Here is a 14,484-nt window from a genome sequence, read left to right as displayed (position 1 = left end):
TAACACTCACAAACGAACCCTTCAGTTTTTCAATAAATAAATTAATATTTAAAATCACAAAAGCCTCCCGTAAGCCATTTAAACAAAGAACAATATCACATGTAGGTTTAAACCAGTGTTATTAAGCCTACGCTATAAGCGATGATGTCACTGGCTGGTTGCTAAATATAGCTAAAACCTTACAGTGCTGGCAGGTCAATGATACCTTATTTGGTTATGTGCAGTTTTTATTAGTAGTAAGTAATCTAATATTGTATAATCGTTTGATATGTGTCGTTTAAAGTAGAAATTAGTTCATCGGTAATCGATCATGAATGGTTTTAATTTTTGTTTTTCTTGCCTTCTTTTTATATGCTGAGCGTTTAGCTTTTTCTATAGCAACTTTCGAACATGCTAAGAAAAAAATAATGATATCGATATTTGATTTAACTCAAGTAGAGACAGTATAACCAAAATATCTAGGCCCTACCCTTTTCAAGATTTGTTGCTTTACTAAATGGATTCATAACCAAACCTATTATTTACCAGGCCAGCATTAGATACCTCTTTTTTGAACTGCTACAATAATAAACAAAAAAAAAATTAAAGATAACATTCTTTTTAAATTGCGTTTGTAGGGACTCTTTTACTTAGCGTTTAATCAATATATTCGCCTTAAGATATAAATATGTTCATCATCATATCGCCGTAAGACATTGGAAGATATATATTCTTTTCTTTAATCAGCGACTAAAGTTGAATAAAACTTTTTCAAATATCTGTTAGTGTTTGACATAGTGCTATGATGTCATTGCCTACATCTAAATATAGCGAGTTGATATTGCTCTGTTTGGTTCAGAAACTCGTCTGGCTATTTACAGTGCATTTGTTATATACGACTTTGTATATAAATGACAGATTGTTGGTCATTGTTACTATGGGTATAAATAAGTTGATCTATTGTTTGTTACTAAGTAGGGGCTGGAAAATATTTATCATATTTTTTTTATAAAATCACGCCTGTTTTACACGCAGGTGTAGCAGGGCAATCTTATTGCCATTTACCGGAAACGTTACTTAAGTTCAAAAAAAAAAAAAAAAAAAAGACCCTTGCCCAGCAGTGGGACAATTATGGGTTACTAAAGTTCAAGCACCTTTTAAAACATTCGTTTAGTAATTAGTAAAAGTCATGTTCACATTGCCCACCTCGAGGGTCGAACCCAAGTCTTCGTGACCTATACAGTAGGTGTACGTATAATTCGTTCAAAAGTATTTACGATAGTTCTTACTATACTGTAATATAGTATACGTAAATAGAAGGACGTGCATCCTGTACAAAGTAGTATATAACTCATCGCACCAAATATAGAAGCAGGATGTACTTCACTTGTAATTGTGCTTTTCCTGTACAATTGTATATACATATTTAGATGAGAAATAGGGTTGAGACTTTTTAAATTACTATCAATAACTCTGTACAAGTAAACAATACATACTTATATGTATTTAACCCAAAAGCTAATCTATGTATGCTTGGCTCTTGTGCATATTTTAGAAGAGTCTATGTTATTATCGTATCTTCATATCAGATTCTATCGAAATCGGTGCAGCGGCTAAACCGTGAAAACATGACAGACATCAGCATTAATAAAATTAGTACTTATCCTTTTAGATTAGAAGTAGTTAGGTTAACTATGAGTCCACCCTATTGGTAGGTGTTGCTTTGTAGAACTCAGAATGATCGAAATACTTTCTGCTGCTCAAATTTTTGTTTACCTCTTTAAAAAATGTTTTCCTCTTCAAGAAAATTTTAACAACACCTTAAATAATTTCTAAGAACGTTTTCTTAGAAAATTGTCAACCCTAACACTTATACATAAGTGAATGAATAAGTCAATTGAATGCGTGCGAAATACACCTATGAATACGGTAAATGACATGCGATGCATGCGAATGACGTCACAAGTTTCATTCAGTGCATATGCATGCAACACTCGACTGAGACGAAACTCGAATTTCTAATGAAATGCATGCACGCGATTCGCGAATACAAATGTCATTTCCGCTCTCCAATTTTGTAAATTTTCGAAACTATCTTTCTCCGTGATAAGTAAATTGATTTAACTTTCAGTCTGTAAAAAAATACCAACACGTTTTCTGTAGTCTTTTTAGCATTTGGCTAAATTTTGCAGGCATGATTGTCGTTATTATTTTGTAATGCAATATTTTGCATAAAGAATTCATTACAATTTCATTTTATTTGGTTTTTATTTAGAAATAATGCCATTTCTATTCATATTCTATATCATGTTAAAACGTTATATACTCTTCACAATTTTATGTCTTTTCTTTAATATTAAAGTTAGTTTAACATTGTAAGATGACTCATGACTTAAACAAAATTATTTTCTTGCCAATTACTGGACTGACATAAATAGCGGTACTTAGTCTAATAAATACGATCTTTTATAAAATAAGTAAGTTAATTATTCGACTTAAATATTACGTGTCTTTACATCAGGAAAAATAATTTCAAGTGCATTTCAGGTTAATATCTTACACTAAAACATTATCCTAAATATGTTCACCGTGGGAATCGAACCGGCAACATGCGTGTTTTAATTCCTTCATTAACCTTGGTATAACGATAGTGGCCCGGTTGTAAAGTTATGGTGATCGTTGCGATAATTGCTCTAGAGTTTTAAACTTTATAGCGGTAACTATTTGTAGTTTGTGTGTTTTTTACTTGTAAGTGACGCAATTGTTAATTGCTAGTGGAGAGGAAAAGATTTCGTAAAAATATGCAAAATGCATAATAATATGACTAGTGTCCAGTTCACTGAAGATTTTTAACATCAAGATGATCAGTTTTTGCAACTTGATAGAAAGATTATTTTGTGTTATTCCGACTGTTTTTTGTTTTCTGATATAACAACTATCTTAAGATAGCAGTATTTACTAAACTACAAACCGAATAAACCTTTACCACTACATCTTTATCATACCGGGTCATTTACATGTACCGGGACAATTTATTGACAAGAGTATCTATGACTTTAATTCAAATCATCCAAATCTGTCCCACAGTTCTTGCGAAGACGCGTATCAAACAAACTCTTCACAATCATTCAGGTTCATAATAGTAGATCATCCATTATAACGGCTTCACAAAGTGTGATAAGCTGCAAGTGTAAGCTGTTTATTATAATTTTCCTGTTAACATTCTGAACAAGCGCAGTAACGGTCAGAGAATCACTCCGTCACGCATGGAGTACTGACGCCGTGATTGTGTCAATACCGATTTAAACACTGTTTATAGATATTTGAGTTGAGAATTTAAAAAAACTACGATAAAACAATTCCTCGATGAACATTTTTAAAAGACTTGGAAGTTCAGGGTGGTTCTGCAAATCAAACAATAGAATCGAATTTTCGGCAAAAGTTTAAGGCGTTGGAGTGATATTTGCCTCTTTGCTTGTGTTATTTTAAGTAATTACATTTATCATTGAAAGGGTCAGCTAAAAATCCGTCTACAGACAGCGGAGTAATTAATGCACAAACATACTAATACGAACATGGTCATTTTTTAAGAGGGTAAAGAGACAATTTCCTTCTACTTTGGAGCCAGTTATTTAGAAATGTTATCAAAGTTGGTAGTAGGTAAATGTCGAGTTATTATAAAATCAACCAATTCACTTACTTACTCTTTCACAAAAGAAATGAAAATCAGGCTACAGAAGAGGTTCCTATGTCCAGTTTCTTAAGCGTTACCAAAACGAGAAATAGAAAACCCCCTTTTCAAAGGTTTCATACTTCACACATCTCTTTAAATTGTATTTATCTGCGCACAAATAAATTGTCATTCAACCAAAAACTGCATCACTCAAATGAGTCACTCCGTTCAACATAGTTGTGCATATGCAACTGAAAGCGAACACACCGAACAAGTTTTCCCTATGGACAGCTTACGAACAATTTCGAACCGTGAAATGGATAATGATATCAAAGTAATTAAAACCGTTATTAATACAATTATTGTTATAATTAATTAAGATTGCGGTAAACTGTAAAATAACTGTTATTTTATTGGGGATATTAGAGAGATTTGGACGTGATTTAAACCTTTTAGAAGTAGATGTTTGATTAGGCTGGTTTTTTGGATGTAATTTGATAGGTAATGTGATTACCATGTCATTAGAAGATGGGACTATGGGGTCATTAGAAGAGTAGGAGTACTTATAGATGTGTATCTTTAAAGCATTAGTTGACTAAAGTATATCAGTTACATACATTCATTTAGAGTTGTAGGAGAGCAGGAATCAGTGTTTTAATATAAGTTTTGATTACCATCAGCATTTAGAAAGATTGCTTTTATGTATGTTGTTTACATTTTACTATTTATCACTCTATTGCATTGGGTTTTACATGGAAGTGTGCATACACACTTATACTACACACAAATCAACAAATCTCTGCCTATTCCTAAGGGGAAAGGCGTGATATTTAATATGTCTGTTTGATAAAAAGAGATTAAAAAAAACCTGATTACATTTACAATCACTAGAGATGTCGGTCAATATCTACTAAACAATTCTATAGTAAACTCAGGTTTACAGTGTACTAGGTCGTGAGCCTAATTTGTCAAACTAATTCTATTCCTGAACACAATTACTATTAAATATCACCTCCATTATAAAAGGCACGAAGGGAAAGGACATTCTAGATCTGTTTGTAGGTCAACGATTAAGAAGTGACAATATAACGTGCGAACAAGAATTGTTATACATTTTTTTATTATTTTAGTTTATGTTCTATTAATATGCGCACATAATATCAAGCCTATTTCCCGTGGGAGTAGGCAGAATTCAGAGAATAAGTATTAGTATTTGAAATGGTATCTGACTTCTTTATCATTTTAATTATTGTAGTTTTTAAGTAGCTCCTTCTGTAGTGCTTAGATGAGCAGATAACAGTATATGCGGCTGCCGATCTTGAGGTTTCGATTCCTGGGTCGGGATAAGTACAATCAGTATTTTCTAATTTATATAAATAGATTTCTCAATAGTAGCCCGGAGTATCGCAATATTCTCGCCTCCTTTTACATGGGTCTAACGTTGTTTATTCCGGAACATAAGTGTATTTCGTACACCTCTGCCTACACCTTCGGGAATACCAGTTAATATAGGCAAGTTATACTTAAATATCACTTTATAACAGGTGAGACATTTAACAAAAACTGACAAAAGGCCCTTTGAAACTTGCATTATACATCAAAAACACTCAAATCCAAAAATTCCCATAATCAAAATAGTTAAGAGATAACAACAAACCGTTTAAGCAAATACCGTCAAATGTTTGAGATTATAATCGGTGTAAATGTTACTATGTGAAAAATGATACAATAAGTAATTGTTGTAAACTCTTTGCTATGAGATAACTAGGTAAATACTGCGACGTGGGTTGTAACAGTGGTGTATAAAAAATGTTCTGATAGACAGTTTACTTAGGCGTTAAGCTGGTCTTCAGCAGGGATTGGATGAGGAGTGAAGTTTTAAAGTAGGTAAGTTAAGTCTTTTTATTCTTATGAAAACATGCAACACACAACAAAGACGTATCGCAAGTTAAAATGATAAATGTATACGGGAATAATAGAAAACTAACAAGCAGAAATTTTATAAATTCAGCTCGTTACTGTCCCGCCACTGGGCAAGGCCTCCTCCCCCAATTAGGGAGAGTTTAGACACTAAATAGGAATCATTCTTCTTAGCAAAGACCTCTACGCTCACTACCTAGACGCTAACAAAAAGGTCTTACATTCAAATAAAAATACCTAGTCAAAATATATGCCTCACACAAAAAAACTGCCTTCGAAGTACCTAGTTAAACTATAAGATAGTAATATAATAACTATCGGTGATCTTCTAACAGAAACTGACGGCATCAAGTACCACCGCTCTCCGGTATTTTTACGATATTTCATTAAGATAATTGTTTAATTGTGTTATTTAGTTTTTATATCGGTTTTATTGTAAGCACTTCCCATTTCAATTATTACTTTTATTGAAATTCTATATTGCTATAAATAAAACTAAAATGGTGTTGTTCTGACACGTGAATTAGTCATACTTTCCTTTCTGAGTTTATCTCTACTTTTTTTGACTAAAAAAGCTGTAACGATTTGTACGAATAGGTACATTTTGAACAGCTTTTTCTTCATTTTTGTTTTTACGGTATTTGTGTAAGTGTCGAATATCCTACGTTATACAACAAATGTGTGAAAAAAAACTTTCAGCATTGTAGTAGATAAACTACCCTATATTTATCCACAAGTGAAACCAAAAGGGATTAATAATTAACCTTATTATATATTTTCTTTTCGGTAGCATTTTGTCTTTCTTTTTCATCGCCATATTTAATCACCATTCTTACGTTTTGATTTCACTTTATACAAATCTCACTTAGAGCAGCTACGAGAATATGAAGTAAGAATATAGTATTATTGTAACACGATTTGTATAAAGCATATACTACTCATAATATTGTACTTAGCACAGGTAGCGAACCTCTTACCTCGTGATCTTGGAAGCCACATTTAGTTGGTAGTTTCTAGCACTATAACACTTGATAATTCCATTCATTTTGTACTAAGAAACTTAAACAACAAGCTACACATATTCTCATACAGTTAATAAGTTATACAGTGCGTGGGTGTACAGGAAGCAAGGTAAAGTCAGCTGTTAATACGACCTCTATAAACGCCAACATACGCTTATATAGGTACTAGTATTTACATCCTGGTGGGATATCGGCAATGTGTGGTCGCTGTTTTGTGTATTGATGTAAATTGATGATTCATTAATTTTGAATTTATTTTGAACTAGTAATGTTTGGTTATTATTTTTTTAGCATAGATTTACCCTCTTATTCATAAAAATATATAAAATTATGAAAGGCGTATAAAGAGTTTTGTTTTTTTCTCTCTTAGTGAAATGAAAAATAGAAAACATATTTTAGTACTGTTTTAACTAACATAGGTTTATAGTGTGTTTATGAATGAGAGCATTTGTCTTATTTGTTTCTATTTTAAAAGAGGAAAGAAAGTATTTTTTTTTGTTTTGGGTTCTTAATTTAGAATTCATTTCGATTTTGGTACATAAATATCATTTCTTAATGGAAATGTATTTGTTTATCACACATTTACATCTTCATTACAGTCACAAAGACTAATGCGATAGAGAAGTTACAATAAATTCTTAAATGTTAAACTTATTACTTGTTTGTTGTTTACTTTAGACTTATTAGCAAAAACAGTTGCCTCGTGTAAATAACACTGATTTATTATATTCATATTATTACTTACGTAATAAATAATATATTATACCGTGTAAAGCATCCATCCGAAAAAGCATTTTTAGAATAGCAAAAACATAATATTTCAAGTGAAAAACGACCATAATTTAATTAAAATCAAGCTCTGTTCATACAAAAAATATATCTTTTTGACGGCACAGACCATGACAGTGATTTTATTACTTTTTTTTCACTCACGGAGGTCTACATTTAACCTCTTTGCCATTCATTTGCAATGCAAAAACCTACCTCCTTGTGTTCAGTGATCTCATGCTTACGTAATACTTTCGCTGACCAACCGGTTTGGTGCTCGAGTCGGCCAAATTACGAAATTGACGCCTCCGTTGTGTTAAATGTATGATTTCATCTTATATGGGGTTTTATGTCATAAAGGAGTTTTAGGATTATTTAGATATTGATCTTAAATCTAGTTTTTTGGAATTTAGAGAGCTATAAAACAAGTACTGGGTAAGCTATTTTATACAACTCTGTTTAGACCGTAGATTTATTTGATTGACCACCAGATAAAAATATATAAAAACTACCTCCTGTATTATAGGAGTCTGTATATTTCTAACTGATTTCACTAAAGAACATCCCACCTTGCTTAATGTGCATTTTCTCCACTCATGTATAACAATTTCTTTTTTTACTGTAAATAGCAACCTTCTATAAACAAATTCGCAATTATTATTCAGAGAATAATTCTGTCGCTATTAACAAATAAACAATATCAATTATGCAAGATTTGTGTATCATATCTGCGATTCGGTAAATCACACTATCGTATTCTTAAAATTCGGGTTTATTTCGAAACTAGTTAGTTCCAACATATTATTATATATTATAAATACGCACGTGTTATCCGTGTCATCGTTTAAATATTTAAATAACATGAATACCTCAGGTTTATATAATAATTTATAACCATGTGGTATTACTATCAAATAAAGTTGTAGAGTCAATACGAATTACAAGATTCTGTACAAAATAGCAAGTGAATCTGTTATTTATTTAATAACTTACTGTTACTGGATTTGAATCTTCAAGTCAGGAAGTTTAACATAGTTTTTCGAAAAGCAATTCGTGTGTGGAAAAGGGCGATTATAACCATACCCTATTTTAATTTCGTACACATAATACACGGAGAAGACAATATCACACGAGACTGAGACATGAGACATATTATTATATGTATATTTTCAAAATTTAAGGTTAGTTTTTATTAGAAGCAGAATTACATAAAAAGATCGATAATTAGAAATATTTATTTATTTACAATGGAACACGTTTTTTTCTTTAAGCTACATACACATGTCGGCGTTATGTAAACACCCATAACTTGTACTAGGGCAGCCAAACACTTCTAGTTCCCTCTCTCATTAATTAAGGCTACCCCTGCCAAATAGCGGCACATTACTGGTTTTCATTTATAATTAAGGCTATAGAATCCCCAAAAATTGTCCAACACACCCTAGTAAGCAGGTGTCGGCCAGATGTCTGGCCGTCGACCCGTGACGCTGGTCACTGGTAACCAACGGTAACCGTAGTGCGTGATGGTTACGATTGTTTCTACAACTCACTCATTTCTGTCTTGTTTGAATAATCATTTGTGATCGGTTTGGTTTGTGAGTTTTGAAGTAGTATTGGGTTTCGTTGGGAGGAAATTATTATAGTGCTTTTGTTTTTCAGTTGCATCTAACACAATACAATTCAATAATTATGTAATTATGTATGAGGTTGAAAGGGACTCACGAAGCAGTGAGTCAAAGATGCCATGTAGGTTGCAGACTTCTTCATCAAAAATTTAAGATCTCATAGAATGTATAGTTTTTTTCATCATAAAAGTTTGTATCTTGATTTATTCTATCAAATTCAAACACACTTTCGTCTTTTGAAACGGGCTTGTTTTGTTTCACAGGTGATGAGGACGTTTCAAATCATTTGCCAGATAAAGAAACAGCAAATGTTGAATTAAAGTCAAAATATCTGCATAATTATGAGATATCTGAAACTCATTACTCGTTATTAAGATCTCATTTGGGAAATCATAATCAGTGTGAATGGTTCAAAGCTTGTTTACGCTTCATCGTAAACTACATATTTAGTGCTCAAAGCCATCGATCAATCAAAACAGTTTTAAAAAACCGTAAACCTACTCATGAATCACGTTAAACAGACAAAACAATGCATACTTTCTATGCAAATTCCATTAGATTTTATCTAATTGATCAGAGAGAGGCTGACTGATTAGACCTTGACTGCAATACACAGTGATTTATCCTGAGTGTGTAATGTGCGTAGATTTAATGATAAGCTAAACTTTTTACTATTGTACTTGAAATAGTAAAAGTTTGAAGGTTGAAAGACTTCGGTGGTAACAAGGTGGGTGCAGTTTTGAGTTCTGAGTCTTTGGAAGGACGCTTACAAGATAGAATTGACAATTGATCGGAACCATCTTCGAAAGAAACGATACTACTAGCTTAGCCTTTGTTCCAAACTATGTTGGAGTCGGCTTACAATGTCACCGGATGGAGCTCGATACCAGTGTTTTACATAGACCGAATGTCTATCTGACCTCTACAACCCAGTTACCTGGGTTATAACACCTTTCGGGACTGGCCTTCGAAAGAAACGATACCCTTACAAAATAATTAGAGAGTAAAGGCTTTATCTATGACATTTCTTGTCCATGGGACGAAGGGACGCTACCGAGGAGTTTCTGGGACCAAAGAATACTTGCTACGATCCTTGCTTATAAAGGTGATAAAGGCATCCTTGCTTCATAAGCTTCTATACTTCTTGTCATACAGGTCAGACAGTTCTTAAATAAGGAGTAGTCACTATGCCAGACAATGAAAATCTTCCAGCGTGGACGAAATTGAAGCCAAAAGTATGTTGTAAATAAACAAGTATTGATCGACGAGATTTCTCCAACTCGAAGGAGGCTTTCAATTGCCGTTTACCTGCTAACCTAGTGAGAATTTCCCAGCGGAAAAACCGAATACTTTAACCAATTTATAATCTCAAAGTCATGATCGTACAAATTACTAGAATTTACAGCTGTTATTTATTAAGCCCCGGCCCGCACAGGTTTCACCTAGATTAAAGTTATTTTGCTGTAAACCTTTACATAATTCACACTATAACCTTACTCGGAAATTGTTCTATTATTGAGAACTATTTCAAAATCTGTTCATAGATTTTTAGTTCATCGCGAATAGACAAATGAGGCAAGGGGACTTTATTCTATAACTAGCAGCCCGCTCCGGCTTTTGCCTTTATTTTTCAAAAACAAATTGCAAGTTTTTACACACTTTCCTCTAGAATGACTTTATCTAAAGAAAAGAAGATGGCATCAAATACGATCGTTTTAAAGATGTATGCATATATATAGGGACAGACAGCGTAAAACTACTTAACTTTATGCTAGGTATGTAGCTATAATAAAGTGATAGAGTAACCAACAATGTTCTAAAACCTAAAAAATGCACAAAGAACTATGTTTATTGACGCAAATACATAAGAATGGTACATTGTAAAGCAAATTACACGTAAATAATAGTGTTTGCGTTAACACCTCTGCAGAAATTAAGGAATACTAAGAAATGTGAAGAGGAAGTCAGCCTACACACTCACGTCAATCGTTTGCTTATTATTGAAACTATTTAACTGTTGTAAAGGTAACTGCATTCCTTACGTATTGAAAATCTTGCAGAATTGTTAGAAAATAGAGTAAAATTTAGACTTATCACGGAGATGATAAGAAAATGTTTAAAGAGCATGCTTCTCGAAACGGATCTATGTACTATCGGAAGCATCTAGAAACTGGTAAGTAGATCCAAGTAAATCTATACTTAATCTATACTTAATATTATAAAGCTGAAAAGTTTGTTTGTTTGAACTCGCTAATCCCAGGAACTACTGGCCCGATTTGAAAAATTCTTTCAGCGTTGGATAGCCCATTTATCGAGGAAGGCTATAGGCTATACATCATCGCGCTACGACCAATAGGAGCAGATTACCAGCAAAAAATGTTATGCAGGGAAAATTTAGACCTATTCTCTCGTATGTGACGCAAGCGAAGTTGCGTGGGTCAGCTATATAATATAAATAGTAATAAATCCAAGATCTTAGATGAGCAAGATAAATTTTAAGAAGGGGTATGAACCCTTTATCCTAGCTTGATCTGTGGATCCGTTTATGACTTGGAAAATCGTCTCCATACCAAGGAAGGCTCCATTATGCGACCAAAACTACCAAAACACTAGGGCTAACCAGACTGAAAAATCTATCCGGCTAGGTAAGTTAGCACGGCTAAATAAAGTATGGAAAAAAATTGGATTGAGTTGAGAAACATACTAATTTGCTTATTTTTTCAGGCGTAATACCAACTGTAAGAAGTTTAATTAAAATTGCATACGTATCTACATATCAATCTAATAATCCGCACTATTAAGAATTAAGAAATCTAATACTTAAGGCCACGTTTTAAAGTATCAAAACTACAATCGCAGCTGTAGCGCAACAAGTATCAAGAATGCAATGTTATAGACAAGGATTAAGTAATCTTGAGCCAGTGTTTTACAAGTGCATAAAGTAATTAGTAAAAGAGTAATTAATAATGCTTGACGTTTATTCTTTACGCAAATGTGTATCAAAAAATTATTTTGTTTCGTAAATATTTTTGGTAGTTACTGAGAATTGGATTACAAGGTCACTGGTTTGATTCTCGGGTCATGTGAGGTGATACTTATGGTGACTGTGAATCTGAAGGTCACTGGTTCGATTCTTGAGACGAGTAAAGCATGGGGTTGTTATGGGAACCATGTTATGGGGTTAAATCAATTTTCATGGGATTTGATGTATTTCGGGTAGACACATTAGTTGATCGGAGTTTGGTAACGACCAAAACTTATCAGCGAATCGTGGGTGCTATTTAAAGCAACCTTTACTAAGGTTTTCGAGTATCTTGGTCTAAAAACAATATTTCTGAATCATAATTTGGTAATGTATGCGGATTACAGCGGCTTTTCTTGAGGAAGCCGAAGTAAACTTGGGTTTTTCTTAGTAGCAAAGCTTAGTAGCAAACCGGAGTTTGGAGATATCCACGGTAGGCTCGGATTATCCTCATAGATGACTATTGATTGTAGTATGAGAGATTTATTAGTTGTATTAGTCAATATTATACTAGGTAATTCTTTAAGAGGACACTAAAAATCTGGTACTTTCTGGTATATATCAATCAGTAATCAATATACAAACTTTCAGGTCAAAGTATACTTGACATGATTTTACATACTTAACGATATTAACCACTATTTTTTTAAATATATTTTTAAATTTTCAGCATAATTTATCCACATTACACATAAAAACCAGTGGGTCAGAACAAAATGACCAAGTTAAGTATACGAAACATAATGACATACATTAATTACGAAATGTGATTGCCTTATTCGATATTTCGATACAACGTAACCGATACCATTTACGTAGAGCTTGAAAGGATATATATCTGTTTATAGATAGCTAAGTTATGACCGCGGCTTTGCTTACGATAAAATGTACCTTATGATCTTTTCTAGGGTATAATCTGTCATTCTGTCAAGTTTTATCAAAATGTGTTTAGCAGTTTTGGGGTAAAAGAAGGACAAACAAACTCACTTTAAAATGTTAGTACGAAAGTATAGATTTCTAATTCTCTGGGGCTTGAAGCTGCTTTAAACCGAAAGGGCGTAACAGACGTGGGCAGTTCTCGGAGATTTTTCAAACATTTCTGTAATGTATGATGAAAACAGTCCGTGACCCGAATGTTTTAATGAGTATTTCACATATAAACATCAAACATGTTTTGATAAATTTAACATCTGACATAACGTACGAAAATCTTTAAAACGAGGCAATTTTCTTATAATTTACAATCTCGCATTAACTTTGTTACGATGCTAGTTTTAACACAAATAACACGTTCATACGCAAAACTTTTGCAATAAACACATAAACAGATCTTATATCTAACGAAACGAATACTCGTTTTGAATATTTAAAACTATAAAACTTAAAGAAAGACAAAAGAATGGCCAGTTTCGGAAATCAATCGGCTTACCTTGATATCCGTTTATTTTGACAGATGGTCAACAAAGACAACAATAGGCCTCACTAGTCCACGCTTAAAACCATTAAATAATAAAAAAAGAACAATAATCAAACGTATTTAGAAGCACTGAACACAGATTAACAAACAAAATTTATGATTTTTTAATTTTCGATCACCACAGAGCACTGTTTCGGATTTCGTTCTTTTTAATTTGGAACGTCGGTCGCGCGGCATGCGCCCGCGTTGTTGTCGCGCGCTGCACTGACTATGGACGCCGCCATTTTCTCAGCGAATAGTGGGAGAAGGCACCGAAATAGGAAATAAATGGAAAAGAAGGCTGTACGGCTTGTTTGGCGTACGCTACGCTTTAGAGAAAAAAACAATGTTTGATCCTTGATAGCAAAAAATATTTTTTCATACTATTACATACTTACCTTTGAATACACAGATCAGTATAGAACCTTTTTTTTCTAAACATACAATATTTTGTGGCAACAACAAATTGCTTTCGCTAGCCGTCAAAAAATCAGTAAGTTAAGTACATTTGTTGTATTCTGCCACTCGATGGGTTGCCTTTTATCAGAATCTTAAGGGAAAGATGAAGATCTCATTTTTAAAGTATCTTTATAAAAAGTTTCCACCTGAGTAAGATTGTTTTTCTGGACAGCAGACACCTAATTTCTTATATAGTTTACTAGCTGACCCGCGCAACTTCGCTTGCGTCACGTAAGAGAGAATGAGTCATCATTTTCCCCGTTTTTGTAACATTTTTCGTTACTACTCCGCTCCTAATGGTCGTAGCGTGATGATATATAGCCTATAGCCTTCCTCGATAGATGGGCTATCTAACAGTGAAAGAATTTTTCAAATCGGACCAGTAGTTCCTGAGATTAGCGCGTTCAAATTAGCGCGTTCAAACAAACAAACTCTTCAGCTTTATAATATTAGTATAGATTAGTATAGATTAATCCCAGCTCAATACTCCAAACTCAATTGTATCAAAATTGGTTCTGCAATTTAGCCGCGAAAGCTTAGCAGATAAAACGACTCTCGCA

At 33.2% G+C, this 14,484-nt stretch overlaps 1 protein-coding gene across 1 annotated transcript in view; it reads right to left on the bottom strand.

The window, feature by feature from the left end:
- Window positions 1-13,699, bottom strand: part of LOC142978418 (uncharacterized) — a 120,820-nt gene extending 107,121 nt beyond the window's left edge. Inside the window, exon 1 of the mRNA XM_076122858.1 lies at window positions 13,439-13,699. The gene's annotated coding sequence lies outside the window, so the exon portion shown is untranslated. The remainder of the gene's footprint in view (window positions 1-13,438) is intronic.
- Between the last annotated feature and the right edge of the window lie 785 nt (window positions 13,700-14,484).

The sequence above is a fragment of the Anticarsia gemmatalis genome, chromosome 14 (genome assembly GCF_050436995.1).
Source record: "Anticarsia gemmatalis isolate Benzon Research Colony breed Stoneville strain chromosome 14, ilAntGemm2 primary, whole genome shotgun sequence".
NCBI classification, from domain to species: domain Eukaryota; kingdom Metazoa; phylum Arthropoda; class Insecta; order Lepidoptera; family Erebidae; genus Anticarsia; species Anticarsia gemmatalis.
Note: the sequence above shows the minus strand (reverse complement) of the source record. Positions and strands in the feature narration are given on the sequence as shown.